The sequence below is a fragment of the Centrocercus urophasianus genome, unplaced genomic scaffold, assembly GCF_019232065.1.
Source record: "Centrocercus urophasianus isolate 14NV4802_14NV808 unplaced genomic scaffold, USGS_Curo_1.0 seq_10, whole genome shotgun sequence".
NCBI lineage: Eukaryota > Metazoa > Chordata > Aves > Galliformes > Phasianidae > Centrocercus > Centrocercus urophasianus.
In genome coordinates this window covers 37,558,028-37,581,890 of record NW_024884142.1, presented here as the reverse complement: position 1 = coordinate 37,581,890, position 23,863 = coordinate 37,558,028, and the positions used below count along the sequence as shown (strand labels likewise).

The 23,863-nt window shown below is 39.4% G+C and overlaps 1 protein-coding gene across 2 annotated transcripts in view; it reads left to right on the top strand.

Annotated features, from left to right (window-relative positions):
• Positions 1-23,863, top strand: part of SESN1 (sestrin 1) — a 73,554-nt gene that overhangs the window by 1,226 nt on the left and 48,465 nt on the right. The gene's annotated exons all lie outside the window — the stretch shown is intronic.

Here is a 23,863-nt window from a genome sequence, read left to right as displayed (position 1 = left end):
ATATGTATGGGAAAGACTTGGCATTTATAATGCTTCTCTTAAAAACAAACAACAATAACAGAAACCCATGATAAAACCTTATTTATTAAGTTGGAAGCTCTGTCTGGTGCCTTTTCATTAGTGTCTTCCCTGTTAAAGATTCAAATGGGAAGAACGGTGGCCCATTCCCAGTGAGGACAGTATGAGACACTGGAACAGACTGCAAAAGGAAGACCTGCTTTTATTAGGCACCATTTATCAGTCTAATCAAAGGCTGAAAACATGACTATCTCTATCCTAAATTTTGGAGGTCAGACTATGTGATTTGATGTCTCTATTTCAGTTGTATCAGTGTCAAGTTCTTGGCATGTTTAACTACAAGTCTTGATTAGAAACTTCTTTCTGGCTTGTTTAGATGGGCCAAACAGTTCCAGTAAACAATCAAGTCCACTGCTTCTCCATACAGCGAGCATAAGTCCAAGTCTTTTGGCTGTCAAAATAAGTACATGAATACAAAACTAATTGCATATATACAAGTTGCAGTGAAGGTTTTCTAGAAGTTTAAGGAAATCAAGTACAGCATTGCTTTAAGTCTTCAGAAGCTGCTATTGTAATTCTTCTTCTTAGGAGATCTAAAAGAAGAATTAGATATGATTACAGAGTGGCAGACTCTAGTTCTTGAGATTGAACTCTGAAATGTGAATGTTTATTTTACTCTTCGAATCTGCATTTGTGGAGGAAGTAATCCAGTGCACATATTCCATTTTGGATGCTGCAGACTACTGTGGGTCTGCAAAATGGCTTTCTGTTGGCTTCAGAGGAATTTTATTCAAATCCCTTCAATGACGATATCAGATAAGAGAACTATTAAATTAAATGTAATTACCCCATAGAACTTGCAGTGCTGATTCTAAAGGTTGAATAGCTTAATAAAATTATGAATGTGCAATGTGTTCAGAAGTGACATTAGTTTGAGGAATCAGTTGAATTATGTAACCTCTCTGTGTTGGGATACTAAAAAAATAAGTCCACAATGGTACGTATCATTTTGCTGCCTACGGCCAATTCTGTACCAAGTTACAAAGGACAAAGAGCCCAGGACAGGATGAGGCAACTTTGAACCCAAAGGTTCTCCTGTGAACCAGTGCTGCCCTCCTCACGTGGGACGCTCTGTGTCAGACTTGTAGTCTGAGCCCAAACTGGATTTGTTGAACTGCAGACTTGGGAATTTTGCTTTCTTCATCTGTCTGCCCCACATCTAGGATAGGTCAGTGAGGAAGCTGGAGATCTGAATTTTCCATGTAGCCTTGTGCCATATTTCTTTCTGGGGCTAGGGCCTTCTTGCCTGTTGGGGTAACCACTAAATATTTATCTATGAGCAGCTATGCTGCTCATCTTTGTGTGGATTTCTGACTGGAGCAAGGCTGGTGGGATATAGCATGTGGCTAGTGTGAGCTGCAGGCTTGGCAGCAGACTGTGTCAGCATGATTCCTTTTTAGGATCCTGGTTTGGCATCCTCTGAGTCTGCCTTTGTTAAGGTTTTGGTTTTGTTTTTTTTTTTTTTTCTGGAGAAAAATCACTCTGAAGTACGGTGGAATCTTAAGTGTGCAGCTTTCTTCCTTGTTTCTGATAGTAGCATTGTTTCTATTAGACGCTATAGGAGATTAATAATTGCTTGAAACTAAATCCTATTTCTCTGGCTTGTATGGAGCGTGGTGAGTTCTTTAGTATAGGTGCTGCCTAACTGCGTGCATATACAGCAACAGGTTTTTAGTGTAAGAGAATGCAACTAATTACTCATTCTGATGAGACAAGTTGTTTTTGCAAGAATTATTGCCAAGAAAATAGAATCAGAATGAATCATAGAATGGTTTTGACTGGATGAGACCTTTAAATCACCTCATTCCAACACTCCTGCTATAGGCAGGGACACCTCTCTTTAGACCAGGTTGCTCAAAGCCCCATCCAGCCTGGCCTTGAGTGCGTCCGGGGAGGGGAAAGTAGCAGCATGTTGGCCCCCATTTTTCTAATTCAGATGTTCTTGCATTGATTCATGATATAAAGCTGATAAAGTCACTTCTACCCAACTTCTAAAGTAATTTCAACTTATTTCAATTGCAGTGTTTTAACCAACTAAAAAGCTTGACTTTAAGTGCTTTTATATTTAAAAATACTTGGTTTTTGAAATAAACCCCCAGATATATCACAGGTTTTTGATGACTTCCTGCATATACAGTATTTTGCATCTATTCATAGCATGTTGCTCCTGCAGAATAGTGGCTTGTTCCACCTGATGTCTGCATACCAGCATGGGGGTTGAAAAGCGGTAGAAGGTATTGATGCATGATTGTTAAAATTCAGAATTTGGTGTATAAAACTGGTCTCAACATCTTTGAGAAGTAACCTTATTGCACTAAGCACTTCCATTGAAGGGGCACATTAGTAATGAGAAAGGACATTGCTCTCCAGTGACCGCTTCATTGACATCAAACAAAAGAAATACAGAAAATGGGAAACCACAAATTGCTGAGGATGTCCATGAAATGTAATAGGAAGTATTTGGCTGTCCTCTTTTTGCTCACGCACTGTGAGGTGCAGCTAAAAGGGGTATTGGAATAAAGTAAGAATGAAAAGATCCACAGATTAGTGGATTAAAAGATGATGCTGAGGTGATTGAAATGTTCTCTGAAATGGTTAATCCAGCCAGTGTAGTTAATAGCCAGGACAAAATGGTAAACAGTGCTTGGCCTAGATTAGGGGAAAGACTGCAGATTGCTTAGATAAGCAATGGATTTTGTTTCAGGCTGTTAGGACATAATAGCATTCATTCCTAGGTGTTTTAAGAAAAATGTAGCTGAAGGAATCTCAGACCTGACAGCAGAGAGGAGGAATAGGCTGGAGAAAAGTAGCAGCGTGTACCTCTCCAGGAGGAACTCGGTGGGGTTAGATGAGGTAGGAATGGGTGGGTCCTAATTTAGCTGTGAAGAAAAAGTATCAGAGTAGTGATGAAAAATGTTGTGCAACAAAATACTATTAACCAGGATAAATTATTTTAAATCTAGAGTTTTTACTACTGTGATGGAATAACAGGCCTTGTGGTGCTGAGAGTTTATAGCGTTAATATGCTGATACACCGAAGTCCTCAATATTCATGCAGTATTATCATTCACAAGCTGGAGAATTATGATCTAGTAAGTACTGTACAGCAAGCGAAGCTAGCTGGAAAACCATCCTCAGAAGGAGAGCAAGGTCAGGTAGCAAGTGCTCGGTGTGGTTTGGGCAGGTTCTGCCCTGCACCACCTCACTGAACAAAGATGTGTGTGTGTGTTTGACTGAAGATTACAAGCTGACAGGAGGGTGAGAATGCTGGAAAGCAGCCAAGGAATTTAAAGTGATGCTAATATTGGAGGGGGGAGCTGTAGCGTATCTTCTAGATCTTGTTTTTTTTCTTTTATTTTTGTGAAGAAAGGTTGAAGGAATTGGTGGTACAGTCAGCTGAACAGGAGGCTAAAGTAGTACATTCCCAGACAAACGGTGGGTGGAAGGGGCTGAAGAATCTGCAGCAAAGAAGATGGTGATCTGAAGTTCAGCAAGGCATGGGTTAGACATTCTGGGGGGGAAAAAATAGTAAGAATTAAGGAACTAAAGCAATAGCACAGCTTGTCAAGGCAGAAGAATCGCATTCATCTCTAGAACTTGTCCAGACTGTTCTTAAGCATCAGTTGGAAGTGATATGTTGATTTGATTTGTTATCTCCCTGGAAGGGGAGAATATTACTAACTGGGTGGTTTTTACTTCCAACCTCTCTGTGCTTGTGAGTGCTGGGGGATCCTCTAAGGGCTTTCCCTTGGTTCTCCAAGATCATACTTACCAGATGTGTAGTGCTAGTACTTGTGGCCTGGATCCTCTGTTTCTTAGTGAAAAGCAGAGGGTGGCTTTAGAAGGACTTCAGGTACGTTGGCATTGGGTTTTTTTGGTCTGCTGCTTTAGAGAATGAGTGTAGCAGTCACATTGTTTATACAGGGGGTTGTATGGAGGTGAGACATAGCAGCAGCCAGTTAAGTACCCTCTCATGCCATGACATAGGCTTGCATGGCAGAGGGTATGAATGAGAGTGCTCTTCCCTTTCCAAATCTAGGCAAAATATTTGTATGAATTTGGATGAAGTAAGCTTTGAGAAAGATGGTGAGCTGTCTAGTCACCAAGGGCGGGTGTCCTGCCCCCCGCTCCTCTATGTGTGTGGGACAAAGGAAGCCTCTGCCAGGAGGGAAGGTGATTTTTGCCTTTTGTATTCCATAAAGGACAAAAGGGGTGTTACATTTATGTTTCACTGCTAGACTTTTTTTTATAAGAATTTGCTGTCTCTTTGCTTTGTGTGCCATCACCAAATTCTCTGATGTATTCTTGGAAACTCAAGTATGTTTCTTGTTTTCACATGGCTTATCCTGATGGCTGTTAGGATAAGCTAACTTTGATACCAAAAGCAGACAAAAGATCTGGGGTCTTTGGTAAATGGCTGTGTAATTTTGTCTTCAGTCTTCCTGAAATAACTCCTTAGTCAACTTGAAAATCTGTAGCTGAGAAGTGTTAGGCAGGTCTACTCGGTGGTGGAGTTTGTCTGCTCTATTTGACTGTGCCCTACTGCATGACAGTGATGTTTCCCTGTGATGCTTGCTGTTGGTCATTTGCTGTAGAAAGGTGTCTCAGACAAAATTTATCAACTGTTCAAGGCTATAAATTTATAGCTTCCTAACTGTTGGTGATGGATATGATCCATCTGGAAGCTGACTGGTTTTCTTGCATAATGCAAATACCCATATGGGTTTCTGTTTCCCAGAGGACTCCTATGTAAAGTCAGTGAAAACATTTTTTGTTGTTGTTGTGAATTCACTTCAGTGTAAAAGTTCTGTTTCTTCCAGACATGAGGTGGAGTGGGTTTAATTACGTGTTGCAGGGTACTCCTTTCAAAAGCCACGTGTTGCTCTGCCACACTGCTAATTTATAAAATATTCGTCTCTTGGCTTTCTTTGTTTGTCATTCACATATTCTTGCTCTTCTCAATATTGGGAGAAGTCAGTAAGTCATGATGTGATGCACTTAAATAAGTCTTATTAGCTAGCTTCTGCTAGCCTTTAAGAACAGTAGCTCGGCAGTGCTCATAATAAACATGTTCTGATGGTGGGGGTGTATCGTGTGTGCCTGGCAAGGCTGCCTAGAGAAGTTAAGGGAGAAGCCCTAATCTTGAGTTGTCAAGGAATGTTCTGAGCTGGGGTGCAAACATATTTTTTAGAACTTGAATTGTTAATAATGCTTAGATTATTAGCCTTTTCTGATTTTCCTCCTACTGGCCTGCTTTTGAAGGCTTTAATTTGCTTGTTGAGAGATTTAAGGAAGTTTTCTGTTGTTCAGCTTGTCAACTGCAAAATTGCCTGACCCTGAGAATGTCTTTGGCTGGAATAAAGGGTTGTTTGAATACAGTAGAGCTTCCCAAAGCGATGTGAAGTGAGGTATCTGGGTCACTTCTAATGCTCTTCTGTTGTATTTGGAGCCCTTCCATAATTTTCCATGCTAGCTGTATACCTTTCTTCTTGCATGGGAATGTGCTTTGCTTACTCAGCTTTTTCTTATAGTTGTTTGGGATAACTCAATCTGCAAACTTACAGGTTTATGAGATTCTGATCTTCAGTACATCAAACTGGAAGTGTTGTTTTCAGAAGTGTGCAGTGAAGCAGTCATTTGATGCTGGCTTAATGGGTTTTAATTTTCTGAATGAACTGAAATGCTTTAAACTGAAAAGCTTGAACACAAGCACTTCATCTTTATTTACTACTGAGGTAATCAACCTCAGTGGTGAAGTAAGGGAGTGCATTTTTTGCTTACACAAAAAGGGGAGAATAAAGTTTTGTTTCCTACATTTTTGTGTGTGAGGTAACATGTAGAGATCTGCAGAACCAGAAATAATTGAGCTTGAATGCATTCTCTAAGTAAGAGCATCTGCTTTTCTGATCTAGCAGGTGTTAAGTCACACTAACTCTGTTTTAGACTTATTTTTTGCTTCTGCTTTTCTCTCTAGATGTTACTGCAGAAGTTGACTGTGCCTTTAGACTCCTAACTGGAAACAATCTCTTCCAGCCTACACTGATGTATTCTAGTGTCAGTTCAGGCCTTTATCTTCAGTTACTTTTCATAACCTTATGCAAATGCATGGGTAGCTGTGATCCTTTGTACCTTTACTGTGATTTTGCAAAAGGTTCTGCTCTAAGTTGCAAAAAAGCCAACTTATTTCTCATCTCTCTTCAAGATTTTTGTAATTGAGTTTCCATGTCTAAAATGTAAACAACTTGTCTTCATTTTGGGATGTTGGTTTGCATTTGAATGCTTCTTTACTTGCATATGGAGAAATTTTGTCTGTCTTGAAGGAAATGTTTGATCAAAGTGAAAAATGCTAAGAATTTGGGATTTTTTAGAAATTAACATAAGATGTGCAAAGTATTAAGAGAAAATAAAACGAGAGTATGGGCTCCTTTGCAAAGAGAAGCAACAAATTTTCACTAAATTTGACTAAAATGGATTGTTTAAAAGAAAGTTGTGTAGTCTCATTGTCACTGCCACAAAATGAGCATTGAAGAAATGGTTACAATTCTGGCTCCTGCTCTGTCTCTGTTTCAGGTCGGGGTTTCACCTTTTTAAAATAAACACGTGGAAAAGTACTGAATATACCATTGTGGGTCGGAAAATAGTTATGAAGGCTTGAGTATATTTTCCTGTGGATACCAAGTGTTGAAACTTCCCAAAATATGATTTGTTGTCACACATGTTCCAGTAAGTTGTTTACAGTTTAAGGATGAAAAGGAAAAAAAAAAAAAAAAGACATAGAGCTCCCTCCAGAAATCAACTCAAATTTTTTTTCAGATCTTCTTGGACCTACATACGTGAATTAAATCCAAAAAGTTAAGTGGTGGTTTTTGTTGTTTACCACTTTCTTGATGTTTCCAACAACTTTGACTTTTTTTCTTTGTGTTCTTCTGGAAAGCTTGGATTATATCCCTGCCAGAAGTTGGGCTGGGAAGGTGAACCAGTTTACTTCTGCTGAAGCTGAGTAAGCAATTGACCATTTTCATTACCCTAGCTTTCTGTAGGAACTGAACTTTTTCTTTCAAGTTGCTTTGAGTGGAGAATATCCAGTGCTGTTTACTAGTGCCTGACTATTACCCCAAAATACATTGGGCTGGTATTATTTTAAAAATAGAGACAGTGCATACTGCTAATTATGTCATGTAATCTGATATAAGTCTTCTGTGCGTCTACAAGAGCTTGTTTTCAGTGTAGGCACTGTGTGAAAGAGAGCACAGTGCTTCTGAAAGCATGTTGATGGATTTTTTATTTTTTATTTTTTTTTAATTTTTACTGAAAATGTGTTAGGAATTAGAACTGTTCCTTACTTTTTAAAATTCTTTCTTGAGTCAGCAGTAACATTTTTCTCATGGCGCTGTGAGCCTAAGTTTTGAGACTCAAGTTTAACAAAGACATTATTATACCTTTCCTCCTTTTGGGTGTTCTTGCTTGCTGTTGGATTGTTTTTAAATGGTTTTCCTTCTCAAATGAGTGTTTTAGTTAAGGATTCTGTAACTCCTGGAGAGTAAACACAAAATAATATATTGTTTTGAAGCGGGAACAAACCTGAGAATGGAAACTTACTTAAAGCTCTAAAGCATCTTGTCTACCCTTTTATATTCTTTTTTTCTGTTGAAGGAGGAGGGGAACCTCTTTTCCAAAAGATTTTTCCATTGCAGCTTGTTGCTGAGTCTCCACTGTTTCTGGTGTTCTGGTGCAACAAATTGTCTAGCAGCAAAATGCAGCTCATTTGCCAACAGCACATTCCACTCAGATTAACTGCTTGTTTGGACCTTACATTTGTTTAAATTTTAGTTCTAATTTAGATTTGCATTGATTTCCATGTAGAAGAAAGATGGAGGAGAGGAAAAAGCTTTTCCCAACCTTCTTCTTTTCTCAGCTGAGTGCAAAATTATGTCTGGTACTGTTAAACAGTAAACACTTAGCAGTTGCCATGCACTTAATGTTTCCTGCAGCTCATCATGCTATAAAGATAAGTCCTTATCAGGGCACGATTGAGATGCTTTCAAAGCTGCTCTGAAAATAATGCTTCCTGTTTTATTATGTATCAGAAGCAGATGTTGGTGGTCTGATGGCAGAAACTGAACCTTCCCACCAATATTTTGTTACGTGTTGTTGCTGTGTGACAGACGGCAGCAGAGAGGCGGTCTGACAAAATGGTGTCTGATGTGGAAGTGCAAGCAAAGGTGTGTCACTGAATTCCTCCATGCAGAAAAAAATGGCATCCACTGACATTCATTGACTCTTGCTGAACAATGATGGAGACCAAACAGTGGATGTGAGCACAGCGAGGTGGTGGGTGGTGTGTTTCAGCTGTGGTGATGGCAACAGTGGGTCAGCTCCAGTGGTGCAGATTATTACAAGTATGGCATGCAGGCTCTTGTTCATTGCTGGTGGAAGTCCGTAGCTAATGGTGATGACACCATTGAAGAACTGTCTTTTGTAGTGAGAATTTGCTCTATCAAATAGTGTTAACGTGGTCTTTGAGCTGTTGTACTTTCCATGCAAATAAATAGGAGGCATTACTTTTGGAGCAATCTACGTATGTTCATTTTGCCCTTTCCACATGATACAGAAGAGAACTGGAACCATTGCAGCTTAAGTTTGGGTTTTTTGGTTTTTTTTGGTTTTTTTTTTTAAATACAGATCTTATAACAGTAGCTTATATTTACCTAGAAATTTGTGCACAGATCATGTTCTATAAGAAGAGTTTAATTCTGACATTTCTACTGCTACTGGTCTGTTTCAATATAGAGGAAAAGCAGCCAAACAAAAATGTTTTTTGTCTGGCTTTCAGAAGCCGTACTGGTATCTGGGCTTCTAGCGTTCTGCTTTTCTAACTGTTTAGAAAATGGCAGCTTTGCTCAAGGGATGTTTTCTGGAATCTGTTGGAAGAAAAGTATGTTTAAATTGGGTAGGTCAGATGTTGTTTTTTGTTACTTGGTGTCAAGTCTTTTTGTTGAAGAATTCAAGTTTTTGAGTACGGTTACAGTAGGAATAGATGCTGCCTCTTTTTATGTAGAAGTTATTTCTTTGTGTTGCACGATGTAAGATATTTTCAAAACTTAGGTGTTGAAAGTAGTGGTTAATTTCTTTTACTGAAATGTTCGGTGAATACCCAATGTGGAAGCATACGCTGCTCTGTGTGTTTTCTGCTCTTTAGTGTTCTCTGTTCACACTCATAAGCAGACATGGGGAAAGTGTATCCCTCCTGCACTCAGAATTTGGAGAGTAGATACGTATTCACTTTTATGAGCACTGGGAAATGTGACTGCTTCATGGTGCTCCAATGCAAAAATTAATTTAGCATCTATAATCTGTGTGTACCTACATTCCACCTCTTTGAGTCAGAGGTCTGTGATGCAAAGTTTGCGACGATTTTGTGTGTTTCTAGAGCACTGCAATTCCCAAAAGCAAAATCTTTTTGAATAGGGTAGCCAAAATCAGTTCCCAGCAGTAAGAACTGCTACAGATATTCATGTATGTGCATAAAAGCATGCTAAAATGATCAAGTAGATTCTTCTGAAAATCTTACGTGGAAGCTGGGATTTGAATGATGACTACTAAAGCAGTTCATGGTGGGGAGATGAACTGACAATTTCCTTGGATGTATGCACACAAACTGTTTAAAGATGATTTCAAGAAGAAATGTATTGTGAGATATAATATTAGATATTTTGCAGGGGGTATAGGCCACATGGAGCTGTTCTGTATCTTCAGAAATAAGCTGTATATGAAACAAGGACAGAATTCTTTTCCAGTTAGTGTCTTTGGTCAAGAAGGAAAGATTCTTGGACTTTAACTTTTGGTATTGATTTACCTCCCAGTAGAGCAGCAGTGGCATATGTCCTTCAGTTAGTGTTGTTTAAATAAATAAGAATGCTATCAAGGTTGAATACTGGTGTTCTACCTGGGGATTGTTTGGAAACTTTTCTGTTCCGAGTTGGCTGGACTAAATGCATCAGTACTTTGATAGAACTAGAGGGAGTAGTCTCAAATTGTGCCAGAGCAGGTTCAGGTTTTTAGAACAAATTATCATAATAAAATATAATTAATTTATATTAATAATTATATTAATTTATAATATATAATTATATTATATTAATTATATTAATTTATTATAAAAATATAATTATAAAATAATAATAATTAAGAACAAATTATTCTCTGAAAGAATGGTGGGATATTGGAAGAACTGCTTGGGGAGGTGGTGGAGTCACCGTCCCTGGAGGTGTCCAAGAAATGTTCAGGTGTACTGAGGGACATGGTTTAGTGGGGAAATACTGGTGATAGGTGGGCAGTTGGATTGGATGCTTTTTTCCAACCTTGGTGATTCTGTGATTCTATTTACCTTTTCTTGATTAAACCAGGGTAATGCTGCAAATTTATTGAGGCATCGCTGACAGATGACTTTTCAGTGCCTGCTCCATTTAACCGCAGTTTAAACTGGCCTGTCTCACTTGGCAGTCATAAGCTGCATTTGTGGTACATCTGCCTCTGATTGGAGATCCTGGCATGGGAGGATCAAAGCAATTTCTTTCTGTGGAAGTCTACCACCTTGTGCTAAAGATACAGCTTTGTGACAGACTTATCTCAGGTCATTCTTTGCTAACATAGCTCATCTGGCTCTGTCTTGTGTAATGAAGTCTGACCTGCATGCGGACATTCTGCAGTAGTAATACTTTTCATCTCTTATTTCCTCTTTGCATGCAGAAGTCATCAGCAAGACTCCTTGGATGAAATGGGTCAGATGCCACTAGTCATTTGCCAGAGTGACCTTCACTGTGTTCTTTGCCTATCTCAGATCAGTGACTGCAGCGGGCGGTTGAATAGACAGAGGAGATCTCAAGCAGTAGGAGTTGCATGTTTTTCTCTTAAACAGTAATTATCTTTTTAGAGCATTTGCCTTGCATGAGTGAGTATCTCATTTTAAGCGTAAGTAGAATCTGGACTGAACAGGAATTTAAAACCTGGTCTTTCTCATTTCAGATAAGAGGCCTAACTCAGTTTGGAAGGTCTCATTTGTTGACAGGATGTCAGATGGTGAAATAAGTATCTGAGGCCTTAGAACTTCCTTGGGTTTGAGGAGAATACCTGCTGTTCAGCTGTTTCAAAATAGATTTCCCTCAGTGCAGAAGTGCCTTATAGCAAAGCCTAAGTGGTGAAGAAGGTTCTAAGGCCTTCTGAAGTGGGACTGTGGATTTTACCCAACCAAGTAGTTGTAATAGTTTTAAGATTAATGAGGTGAGCTTAAAAAAGGTTTTGGTTAGTCTGACATGTGATAAAATTATTTTGCCAATCGTGATGTTCAGTATGTGAATACCATGCAGCTTTTTTTAGAACACTGAAATATTTATAACTTCAGAAAACCAGGATAGGTTTATATAGCTTGTTTGTTTAAAGCTGAGCTACAGGGAATAATATATATACAGGGAAATATATATAAAATTTATAAATTAAAATAAATAAATAAATTTAAATATAAAATATTTTTGTTGTTGTTGTGCTACAGGAATAGGTCAGTATTTTCTTGTACCAGAAGTGCAAAGCATTTTTTTCCTCTTTTATTCAGATGATGTCCCTTATGATATTTAAAAAAAAAAAAAAAAAAAAAAAAAAGTTAGAGGGCTGTTGTACACCACTCTCTATGCTTTGTTTTGTTTTCCTGAAGATTTTCCTTTTGAATTGGAATATTGGTTGTCATAGCAGTAGTACTTTGGTTGCCTTGGTCACATTTGCAATGGGAATTGTTTACAGAAAGCTACAATCTGTTCGAAGAATTGAGTTTTGGTAAAGGAAGGAGTTAGGGGATGTGCTGCATTGAGCCTGGAAGCATTGTATCCCTATCTCTGTGGTGTCAAACTTTTTAGCAGAGCCTAGGAGGTTAAATACAATGTCATGTGAATGCAGCTGCAGTGTTTGCAGGACCAAATTAGTTCACTGACCATGAGCTACCAGGTGCGTTAGTTGCCACAGCAGTAAATAGATAAACCCAAGCCAGTGCTTACATTTGAATTAGTTTAAGCAAACTCTTGCCGAATGGTGTGCTTTGCATCAGAATACCACACAAAAAGGATTTCATAGCAGTTAGGTGCCTTAAAATGACAGCCTGCTACTGTTCGCTTTTGTCACTCTTCTTGGAGACTGGAGTAGTAGTTGCTCAGATTCCTGTCTGTACTGGGACAAACTGTTTTCTTTGAATGGTATCTATATCCTTTTGTTTCTTGCATGTGTTGTGTTTTAACTTGTAGGTAATCTGCATGAATGTAACATGATGCACTCGCTGCAAATAGATGTAATGAATTTGGAGGAACACTTGGGGGAGTCTTCATGTCTTGTTTTGTTTCCAGTTTTTGATTGCTTGAAGCACATCATTGTGAATTGAGGCCTGTTATTGTGAAGCTCTCGAAAAATGAAACTTCTGTCCTTATTTTGTTGTACTATTTCTGGTTACACAATAGTTTCTATTGAAAGCTCCTTGAGAAAGAGGCATCTGCTTTTCTATTTTTAAGGGGGTTTTTTTTGTTTGTTTTTTTTTTTTGTGGTCATTTCTTACTGAAGTTTGTAAGAATTATATGATAGTAACTGACTTTCATCTTTACCTAGCTACAAAAGCAATGATGAGTGATACCTTTTTGAGGAAAGGGAAGAAGATTATGTACGAATAAAAATGTGTGATAGTGGGAGAACCAGGTAGTTGTAGCACTTCATATCTTACAGTTATGAGCACTGTTATATTAGTTGCATACTTCTGTTTTATTTCTGGATTTTTCAGAATCTCGGTATTATAGGGAATTTATCTTCAGCTGAAACTTTCTGGATTTTCTCCCTTGAGTCGATCCATACTTTGCACCAGTATATCTTTAGAAGAAAATAAAGAAGGTGTACACATACAGAGTATCAACCTCTTCTCAATGCAGGAGATATGTTTTCCTTCATATTTAAACAAACAAAAATTCCACACCTCCAGGAAAAAAAATATCCCCCCCACCCAACTACAGCGATGTTTTCATCATTGAAACTGTTGTGATTGGGAAAATCAGTTTTCTCAGAAGATATGGCAGTGTCTTCTGTTGCTGGACATGGAGTAGACTTTTCCAAATGCAATCAGAAAACAATAATGTAGGTACCAGGGGAAAAAAAAAAAATAGCTATCAGTCTGTTTCCTTTTTCCAAAGAATCCAGCAAGAGAGGGAAAGAGAACTGGCAGAGAATTTTTGTGACTATCTAGATTCCTAGCTTAAATTATGAACCTAACAAGGAAGAATTCTAATTAAAGATAAGCAGCTAAAATTTTCTTAGTTGGAAAATCACAGAACAGTCAGTAAACTTCGGTTAGTTGGTGATAAGGCAGACGTTTAATGCTCTGGGACTGCTTAACTCATATTAAAACAAAACTGCTGAACTATGTTATCTGTAAAATCATGTGTCGCATGCTACTCTTTGCTGTTCTTCTTTATCTGTTGCAAGCTATGCAAAACTACTTCTGCACTGTCCCGTCTGAGTTTTAGAAAACTCTACTGAAATGCCTGATCTTCCACTATTACAAGGTAAGATAGTGGAAGATAGAATTTCTTCCTCATTGGCAGGGGAAAGAGCTAGATTTTGTTTTGTGACTGTGTTTCATTACATAGGTCTTGCTCAGATGGGCTCAAAGTGACCCTCCAAGGTGACACTTCTTGGCTGTTGCGCAGTGTTTTGGCTTCCCTCCTGCCACATGACTTGATGGCAAATGTTCTTCCATCTGGAGTGGTGCTCTATGTAGCAGAGCCCCAGCTATGGCCATGATCTGACAGACTGTGTCCGCTGGACACTAGTGCATCAGAAAGTAGGTATTATTTCTAGATAAAGAAGAAAAAAAAGTGTAGGAGCTTGTAATGGCCACTTAAATACTGCTCCAATTGTTTCCATTCCTTTATTATATGTGTGCTAAAGAAAGTTACACAGCCGTATTTTTCAGATGTTCCCATATGCAATGCGGGACAAACTTTTGCAGCTCTGGGTGTTGCCTAGCCTCCTGAAGATGATTTGAGCAGTAATTCAAATGCTTGATATATGTTTATATCATCACTGTGACTCTTCATTTTCACTGATTGCTTTGTCCTTGCTCTGTTTGCACTATCTAGCTCACAATAACAGTGAAAGAAGTGAGGATTTTCAACAGGTTTTAGGAAGAGATAATGCTGAAAGTAAGGTTTTCTGTGCCACAGAACACAAATTTAAAGGCTGAAAGTTGAAATAATTTAGGGACACTTAGTTCTTATGCAAGGAAATACCGGAGTGCTTTGCTTTTTCCAAATTGGTGGGTTTATAGCATAGTTTCTTTTATAAAATGGAGTGAGAAGTCTTAATGTTTGTGGCGCCTGTGGTCAGCAACATGGGAAACTTTGTGTTTGGTTGAATTATCATGATACAGGACAAAGGTCCTGGTCTTAGTATACTGAGTCACTGAAAGAGAACTCAGCAGCCCAAAAACAGGAGCTAAGTTCTTGAAGGTTTGTGTTCGTGCTTTAACTCAGTTCTTCAAAGCTCATCACCCTTCTTGCCCTTCAAGTAAAGTCAGCAATCACTTATGCAGAACCTCAGCAGCCATTCACCCGTGTGTGTTTCAGTTTTGAAAAGGGGCAGTAGTTTCACGCCTATGCTCAAACTCGCCCTGGATCCATAGATTAAATGGTTCCCTCTCTATCTCGTCTCAGAGCTCAGGGAACACGGTGTTCTTGCAGCATGTTTATAGCAGGCCTATCAGATGGGCTTTGCACAAAACAAAGCAGCTACTTCTCCCACTGCCAAAAAACAGCTTAGTGATGAGAGTGTTCTCAAAGAGGGTGGACTCGAGGTTCAGTACCTTTCCTGCCCGAGGTGATTCCAAGTCCTGCCTTGTACATGCCTGTGTTCCCGAGATGAGTGTATTGTACTGGCTTTTGCTCTCATTTTTGGGCCATTGAACAGCTTAAGAACTGCATGTAAAACAGGCCTAGTGCAGAATAAAGTGCTGACAGTATTGCCATCATTAAGCAGCTGAACTTTGTGTTTTAGGGCGGAGAAGCTGAAATCACTTTGGGCTGATTAATTACCTGAACTTGGCTTGTCTTTCTTAAGCAACCTGATGACCGGACCACTGAGGTGAATGAACCAGTCTCTGGGCTTCTGGTTGCATTCTTGAATAGATGCCTGTGGGCAGAAAGCCCCATCACTATGAGAGATACACTCCTCTCTTCAGTGCTCCCTGCTGGCTTGATTTGCAGTATTTTGTGAATATTAGTGAGGGTAATGCACTTCAGACAACATTCACTTAAATGCAATATTATTTTTGTATTCCTTGGTGATAGACCAGAGTGCTGTAAGGTCTAGGCACTGAGAGTGTTGTTGTCTAGAGGAGCACTGAACTTGTCCAATTTTATGTATTTACATACTTGCAGTATAAAATTTGATTCTCTACTAGGATGCTCCTCCTTTTAAATACTGTTTAAGGCTTCTGCATCAGGTAACTTCTTTGTTTTGTTGCTATGCTGAGAATGAACATGAAACTTCCAGTGCAAAAGCATTTGAAAAGACAGTTAAAATGGAGGTTTGTAAATTGTTTTGGACAGTCTATAACTTATAAGGACAGGTGCAGTTGTTTTTGTTTTGTTTTTGGTACAAGAAAGTACCTTTTTCCATCAGCCAAGGTTATTTCCAAAGGCTCAAGAGCTTTTCTATTTCTAAAATATTTGTCCTTCTTCCACTTCACGCTCCCTCACGCTTGAGGGCACTATAGATTCATTGCTGTCTTACACTTGAATGGCTGTAGAAGGTCTTAGTGGAGGTTTGAACCAGAATTGAGTGTCTCTAGAATCCTTTTCTTTGAGTTTTCTCTCTTTATCTTTATAGATATGTTATAGAGGAACATGTTCTGATCTAGAAAAGAACAGTGCTTCAGCATTTCAGTGTTGTTTGTGTATGACTGTTGTACAGTTTAGCACTTGGAAAGGAAATAATTCCTCCTTAGTGGACTTTTAACTTGTTTTTGAAACCCAGGTGCAACAAGATGTCAATATGTAACCTGCACTAATGCAGCTGAGTGGCTGAAGTGAAGTTACAGAACCGGGAGGGAGGTTTGGAGGAAGAGCAAAACCATGTCAGCAAGTACTGTACACTGCAGAGAGTTTAATACAGGGTGAAGTTCAAATTCTTTTTGAAGACAAAAGTATATTCTTGTTGCCGTTTAAGTTTATTCATGCCAAGCTTTTTTGTTTGACTGTACTGTACATGAACAAGATCATTACCATTAAAAGAACCTGAAGTTCTTCCAAGTTTATATTCAGGCCAAATGAAGTAAGCCTCTAGCAAACATGCAACTAGATGACATAATAGCATATATTAAATGTGCAGAGGCCTTCTTGTTTCCTCACCCCCCCCTAATTATACTGAACAATAGGAGTTGAAATACATGCCTCTTTAGTGACATGGTCCTTCAACTCTGTTTAATAGAATTTCGTTCGAACGTAGATCTGAGTGCAGTTGAGTCTTGTTTACAGTGGATAGCTGCAAGCAGTATGGAACCAGAGGTTCTGTTAAAAGTGCTGTGAAAATCTGGAACCTGAAGAACAACCAAGTCTTCCTCTGAGACTGATCTCACAGGGTATGCTGCAATACTTGCCTTCCTTCTCAGGCTCAGTGATTTACAGGTTCTTTGCTTGAGTGCATGTGAACTAAACTACAGTGTTTTAATGAAGTTCTGAGTAACTCATCTGTAAAGCTGACTTGTCTGATTTGCTGTGTAAAATGTGTTAAGGGGGAATATTCTGCCAGTTCCTGTGGCTGAACTGACAAGATTTAACTCACATGGCTGTGGTGAATTGATTGTTTGCAGTTGTGTGAGCTTATTCTGATAAGAGCTTTTATTAATGCATATTTTGCCTTTCATGTTAAAGCACATCTGCATGCTAAGGCATATATTCCATCATCTTATATTTTTCTCAAAAGATTTTGGAAAGGAAGAAGATCTAGAACAAGCTAAACATAAAGTGATGCTGCAGACGATTACTGGTTTAGTTTCTTGGCACAAGATTAAAGATGGCAGACCATGGTCATTTCTTTCCCAATTTTCCCATGAGACCAGGCTAAGTTCCCCCCTCTCCCGTCATCCCCCACACCCGCTAAGTGACATGAATTAGCTACACAATTCCTGAGGTGAATATCTAGTATGTGTTAGTAGTTGTACAAACTCTTATGAATGTCAGAAGCCTAGAGTTAAAAATCGTACAATCACAGAATGGCCTGGGTTGAAAAGGACCACAATAATCATCTAAATCTTGGACTTCAAAATTGTGTGAATATTTCAGATTTTTTTTTTTTTTAATAGCTAGTATTAAAATGAAGTTTGACCTGTGGTCAGATTAGCAGGCTGCCTTTGGGGTAGTTCCTCTCCTCCTCTTTTGAAGTTTTAATCTTCAAAAAATCAAATGAAGAAATGAGCAACAAAACATAGAAAAACAAAGAAGGTAGCTTTCCTTCTAAGGTGAAGTTATCAGCCTCTTTGAAAGGAGAGTCAGACTGTTCAGTTCTTTAATGTGACTTGTACTGAATATATGGAACCAGGGGAAGCAGTAGTTTGTGCAGAGTTGTGTGTAGCGAGATTTTGCTTGTGTAATGTGCCACACGGCTAGTGTTTGATTTCTCCATGCTGGGAATCTGGGAATCTCTTTATGCCAGATTTTGTATGTTTTTTAAATGAATCTATGCTACAATGACTTGAATGTCTTGGGCCCACAATGGTACATTTCCCAGGCCCTTTGGACTTATCAGACCCAGCTGAATGGGAAAGGAGTGACTAGTATAGAAGCTTTGAGATTGTTGGTTCTGTGCTAGGACCAAAGCGAGTCCAGGAATAGCAAGAATATTACAAAAGAGTGGCAAGCTCTCTGGGCTCCTATGTTTCCATTGTCCAAATGCTAGCTTATGAACTTTTTAAAAAATATAAAGTTACAAGCTGAAGGAGAGAACACACGCATAAATGATATTAGACTTCCATGAAATAAGAATCTCAAAGTAAAAAAATATGAAGTAAGGTTTTGAGTTAATGATAATCTAACAGTTGAACCTCTGGCAACAAGATCCAGCCTCTAGAAGGACTGAGGTATTGGAGCTTGCTGCTTCATGTGGGTTTGGAGTGGGCAGAGCCCTGTCCAGCTGTGCTCAGAACAGAGATGTAATGTATGCTCCTTGCTGTGTCCAGAGAAGATGGAGCTGAAGTAAGAGATGAAGTCTGGTTGCCATTTCTGGAATGGGAAAGAACCGTATGTTGGCTAACGGGGATCAACACAGTAGCTTGGGAAGTTAGGAAGATATTTCTGAAACTTGTTGAGTCATCTCACATCAGTGTGCTTTTTTCCTTTGGAAAAGTATGGGGAAAAAGTACAGCTAATAGTAATATCATAAATGTTCCCTGAAATGCATCCATCTTTATCCGGTTGTTGGGTGTTCTTTTCATGAAGAGTGTCCTGTGGAGTGTACAAGTTTTGGTAGACAAGATTTTCTTTACTTGTTTTGGATTCTTAATAGTCTGATTACCAAATGATGGGGAGTTCATTCTTTGCTGGGTTGTTGTGATAACCAAAAAATGAAACATGTCATTCACACCAGTTTCATGTCAGCTGCGAAAGTATACAGTTGGAACAAAGTAGGTTGTGTGTGCATGCTGATATGTATATATCTTGCTAAGACAAAAGAATACTTGGCAGTTAGCAATCAGTCATTTCACAGCTCAATAGCCAGCTATCATGAGTGAAGAGTGGAACCTACAAATGTTAGGTTGGTAGAATCTGGAAATAAAAGGAATGTGAATGGTAACAACTATTCAATAAATGTCTCTGTGCTTGGCTAAAAACAGTTTTGAGTTGGGTTTTCTTTTAATGGCTGTGGCCTTGTGTAAATTCTGTCCATGTTAACTGAGCTTGTGATATGCTCTTATGGCCTTCTAAATACTTACTCTGTACCAATGTGTTCCCTGTAGGCTGAAGTAGATAATCTCCTGGTGTCTGATTTGCATATTGTTTGGTCTAATCTCTGCCTAGACCAATTTCATTATTACACTTCATGCCTAACAACCAGCAAGTCTTGAAATCTTGAGTCTTCCTCTTCCCAAGTTTTCATTATGTTTTTCAGTGTTCTCGCTGGTCTTGCTTACAACTTTTGCCATCATCTTACTGTTTTTATACTGATAGTGCCATTTGTTCTGTATATGCAGAACCTATGTTTAGTTCCACTGGTGCTTACACAATGAAACTATTGATTTCTGTATTGACTGCACAGACAGGATGTGTGTCACTTGGTTTGTCTATGTGCTCTGTGCTGAGCCTGTATCAGTACCTGTCCTTTTTGATAGCACATACTTGCATCATGCAGCGTGCAGGTCTGCAGCAATGTGCGCTTCTGACGCGTGACAGCGTAACAGAGGGAGGTGAGGATATAAGGCAAATAACATCTAGCTGTCTGAAATCACAAACGAAGAAAAAACTTTCAGGCTCTGGGCAGTAACAGTTTGATGTTGCTAAGTTGTAGTACTCTGTCAAAAGAGTCTGCATCATCTGCATAAATCTAAGGTACAGCACTAAGAGCCAAAAGCAGGTAAGTAGTAATTTTTTGTTTGTTTGTTTTTCATAGAATCATAGAATGGCCTAGTTTGAAAAGGACCTCAAAGATCATCTAATTTCAATCCCCCTGCCATGTTGCAGGCTTGCCAACCACTAGGCCAGGCTGCCTACAGCCATATCCAGCCTGGACTTGAATGCATCCAGGGATGGGGCATCCACTGTTCCAGTGTGTTGTGACTTCTTGTAGGTTACTTTAATACGTCTCTTTCAAGGTGCTTGTACTTTTTACCATTATTTACCCAGTGCTTTCTGGTAGTAGCATTGTATTATATTGCCATTAGAATTACTACTTCAAGATTTCTAGTTTGAGTCCATCTGAACATAGAAGATGACAATCCCTGTCCCAGAATTCTTCGTAAAAGGTGCAAGTTTTTTCTAACAACCTCAAACTGATTTAAAGATGAAAAGTTACTCTAAAATGAGACTTCAGAAATAATATAAGCTGTACAAACAGCTAGTTTTCTAATAAAGTAACTTTTGATTTGACTGTAGGAGATTAATCCTGAGATGTAGTTATTTATTCTGTTGTTGAATTGTCATAGTGGAGAAGTTTTACAGTGGAACTATGAACTTGTCAGTTTCAAAGTCTGCCAGTAAAAGTTATGGTGGATGACTTCTAAGATCATGTCTTAACTTCTGAAGCTTTTACCAACTTCATGTGTTCTTCTGTTGAAAGATTCTTTCAATATTGGTTTGTCTCACAGAGTGGAGGGAAATATAATAAGGCTTTGATCTTTCAAGGAGCTGACAAGTGAGTGTTTTCTTTGAGTTCTTTGACTTTTTCATTAGAAGAGGAGTGGCCAGCAGGACAGGGAGGTGATAGTCCCCGTCTGCTCTGCTCTTGTCAGGCCCCATTTGGAGTGCTGTGTCCCAGTCACAAGAAAGACAGAGGGCTGGAGTTGGAGACCGGGAGCTGTTGGAGAGGGTCCAGAGGAGAGCCACGAAGATGATCAGGGGGCTGGAGTACCTCCCCTATGAAGACAGGCTGAGGAAGCTGGGCTTGTTCAGCCTGGAGAAAAGAAGGCTGCGGGGTGACCTCACTGCAGCCTTTCAATACCTGAAGGGAGCCTACAAACAGGAGGGGAATCAACTCTTTGAAAGGGTTGATAACAGCAGGACAAGGGGAAATGGCTTTAAGTTGAGGGAGGGGAGATTTAGGTTGTATGTCAGGGGGAAGTTCTTTACAGTGAGAATGGTGAGGTGCTGGAACAGGCTGCCCAGAGAGGCTGTGGATGCCCCGTCCCTGGAGATGTTCAAGGCCAGACTGGATGGGGCCCTGGGCAGCCTGGTCTAGTATTAAATGGGGAGGTTGGTGGCCCTGCATGTGGCAGGGGGTTGGAGATTCATGATCCTTGAGCTCCCTTCCAAACCTGTCCATTCTGTGATTCTGTGACTTTTCAAGACTCCTTACAAAGAAATCTGGCACTTTTCTCTAAAATGCACCTTCTTTAGTGAAATTGAAGCAAAGAAGTTCTGGGATTGGGTAGGGGGCAGATGAGTTATTGCCTCATCTCAGTTTGCTTATATGTAAAATGGAAATTATTCTTACTATTCATAAGCACTATTTTAAGTTATGCAGAAGAACTGCTAGGATAAAGTTATGGGGATATTTTTATTTGAAGGAGCAGTATTTCCAGTTAACTTTTATACACCACTGCACTTCAGAAAGCTTCTACAGTGTAACATGCATGTGAAGAAAATTTAAATTTAGATAGAACACAGTGGAAATCATTATACCCAAGAGATGTAATCTCTCCTAAGACCATGAACAGGCAACCTGTAATGCTGCTATTTGCACTATTGCCATTTCATTTCATTCTTAACTTTTAATTTGCTGTAATTCAGAAGTAGCTCAAACATACTCAAGCTTTCAAAGGAAAAATAAGTTGGGGGAGAAGAGAGCACAAGTAATAGGACTTGAAAGCAACTTTTTTTTAATAGCCTTTGCATCCACATATGCCTGCATTTTCTTTCCTTAGAACCCTAAGACTGTTTTGTTTTTTGTTTTTTTAGAATGGTGAGGAGCTCATCTTTTAACATGTTGAGCTTTTCTCTCTTGCTGTGGCAATGTAGCTAGATTTAAGAAGTAAGGAAGCTGTTTAATAGAAATCCACAGTATCTTAGGATACAAAAAGTAACATACCAGTAGTGTACAGGAAGGCAGGATTTGGCCAAAGTGGAATCTGATCAGAAAACCTGGCTTAACTTAATCACCTTTTTTGAAAATAAAACAAACAAAAAAAACTTTTGCTTGTCTCAATATGTTTGCAGCCTCCTCAACTTAGTGTTTGGTAGTAATCTGTGCCTGTACAGCACTCCTTTGAAATGAGGACCTTTGAAGCAAAGCTAAATGGACATGCCTTGTGCTAACACAACCATAGTGCAATTGCAAGACAAGTAAGATTGTAGATTGGCTTAGGTTGGAACGGACCTTAGGGGCCATGTAGCTCCACTGCCACCCATCAGATCAGGCTACCCAGGGCCCCATCCAACCTTGCCTTGAAACCCTTGAATTGGTAGGGCGTGCTCTGGGCAGCCTGTGCCAGAGCCTCACTGTCCTCTGAGTTAAAGAATTTCTTCCTGCCTTCTAACCTAATCTCCCTTGTTTTAGTTTAAAGCCATTGCCCCCCTTGTCCTATCACTGACTGTATAAAGAAGTCAGTCTCCCTGCTGTTTATAAGCTCCATCTTAAACACTGGAGAACTGCAGTGGTGTCTCCTGGAACCTCCTCTTCCCTAGGCTGAACAAGCTCAGGTCCCTCAGCCTTTCTTTATAGCAGAGGTGCTCCAGCCCTCTCATCATCTTCACAGTCCTCTGGACCCAATCTAACAGCTCTATGTGTTTCTTGTGTTGAGGTTCCCAGGCCTGGATGCAGTACAGAAGGTGGGGCCTCATGAGGGTAAGGGAGAGGGGAACAATCACATTCTTCACCCTGCTGGCCACCCCTCTTTTGATGCAACCAAGGACACAGCTGGCTTTCTGGGCTGCAAGCACACACTGCTGCCTCATGTCACGCTTTCTATCCACCAGAATCCCCAAGTCCTTTGCTACAGGGCTAAGTAAGGTTTGTGTTGTGCCTTTGTATATTTGAAGGGTGTATCATAATAAACATACTCTGTTTGCCTATTACTTCTGCCATTTTACAAGTCTCATTGCAAAGTGGGGCTAGCAGGACCAGAAAGAAGGGTGGAGAATGCCATCATCTGGAAACCTGCTATGACTGCAGCAGTAACCTCCTCATAGCTGTGAAATCATGTTGGCCAGGTCATTTCTTTCCTAAAGATAGATGGGAAACAATGGTAAACTTCCACAATTGCTTGCAGAAGTACCCATGTTCAGTTTAAGAATAGAAAGATAAATCTAAGCCATGTTTTCACTTACATAAATGTTTTCTCTTATGCAATTCATGTGTAGTTAATGTAGAGTGCCTGTCTGACCACTGCAGCTGTTTAAAATAGAAAAGCAGATGGGACAAATAGGAAGATTTACCACACAGCTTGATCTCTTCCCCTGAAGCAGCAATCCATCAGCAGTGCTGTCGACACAAACAGCCCAACAAGTTTCCCTTCAAAGTTGCTGTGGGGCCAGGAGAAACAGCTCTCTGCCACAGCCTTGGGATTGGCCCACTAGGAACACACCTCTGCAATCTGCTCATTTCCTAAAAATAAGGTACAATATGTAACATTTGATTTAGAAATCTTTTATCTTGCATTCAATAGCCAAAGAAGCTTGAGCAAACAGTTAACCTCTTTGGAACTGCTGCAAGGCTTAGCTAACTGAGTGCAATGAATTCAGGCTTTTCTCCTGAGCACAATGAGGCCTGTGTGAGTTGTCTAGATCTGTTGTTCACATTTTAATGGGTGGATATACATGATATTAAATAACTTGTTTGCATCTTTACTACAGCTGAAACTATTTTTCAGGCTTCATAATAATGTACTGACTTCAGCTTGTTGTGAAAGGAGTTATTCTTTTAAAGCTGTTTTATGTTCCTTTAGTAATGTTCTGTATGCAATTGCAATTGTGGTTTTTTCTTTGTTTTGCAAATGCCTAGTATCTATTCCTGGTTATATTTCAGTGAATTATAGCTTTTTTTTTTTTTTTTTTTTTTT